Source organism: Triticum dicoccoides, chromosome 4A (assembly GCF_002162155.2).
Source record: "Triticum dicoccoides isolate Atlit2015 ecotype Zavitan chromosome 4A, WEW_v2.0, whole genome shotgun sequence".
Lineage (NCBI taxonomy): Eukaryota > Viridiplantae > Streptophyta > Magnoliopsida > Poales > Poaceae > Triticum > Triticum dicoccoides.
In genome coordinates this window covers 729,399,411-729,400,463 of record NC_041386.1, presented here as the reverse complement: position 1 = coordinate 729,400,463, position 1,053 = coordinate 729,399,411, and the positions used below count along the sequence as shown (strand labels likewise).

The 1,053-nt window shown below is 42.2% G+C and overlaps 1 pseudogene; it reads right to left on the bottom strand.

The window, feature by feature from the left end:
- The window catches only part of LOC119284281, a 1,764-nt pseudogene extending 1,134 nt beyond the window's left edge, over positions 1 to 630 (bottom strand).
- Positions 631 to 1,053: the final 423 nt, after the last annotated feature.

The window sequence follows — 1,053 nt, the reverse complement described above, 5'->3', positions numbered from 1 at the left end:
CCAAACCAAAAAGCCCGTTGAAAAAATCTTCAGGAATTCCAAAAACTGTTCAGGTTTTTCTAAAATCTTATATTTACTAATTGGAGGCACCATACGAGGAACCACGTTCATTCTTAAAATTAAGAAAGCTTAACTGTCAGATTAATATATTATGTGTGTTTAGCCCTTGGATGAAATATGGGGAGTATGTGTTCTCCTATCCCACCTACGTGAGTCGTCCTACTGTTGGACTCTCTTTTGTTTCCCATGAAAAGCTTACGCGAGTCATCCTCCCATTGGACTCTCTTCTATTAATTCCCATGAAAACAAAAAAGAAATCTCAAGGTAATAATACTAAACAAGCGCTAGATCACTGTTTTGCGTAATATAGATAGTCTCTTCGTCTGATCAGACCCTTCAATCTGTCCACGAAACGGTTCCAATAGAGAAGGAAATACGGACCCTTAAACTCATGGAGATCGTTCCATCTATATCATGCTCACTTGCCATCCATCCGCCCCGTTGGTCTGGCCTCGCCATTGGCTTTCCCTGCATAGCTGACCTCGAATCAAGTAACCAAGTTGGTCTGTCCTCGCCATCAGCCTTTCCTGCAGAGCTGCTCCACTGGGTGATTCTAAAAGTAGTATCCATCTATATATGGATCTCCTCCCTATATGATTCAATCAATACTCATGGGTGCCAATCCACTCCTTCTCCCGGTCTCTTGATGGCAAGAATCACCCGAGGGCCAGGCTGTGCACGTAAAGAAGAATATTGGATCAGGTGACTCAGTTTGTTCAGCTATAAATAACCATCTGTTCATATTTGCAGAAGAGTTCACAAGATTTATCTTTTTGTGGACTATGTAGAGGCAGCAGAACATAAGCCAGTAATATTAGATGGATCTATGTTATAAGTTAAAAAATCGATCATGCACGCCTTTGGTTCGACCAATGTTCGGTGATGTGTGCACAGATTCCAGGGAGAACGGACAATGACCTCAAGAACTATACATGCTTATGACGAAGCTGTTCTGCAAACAGTCGCAAAGAACCAGAGGCAGCAGCAGTTTAC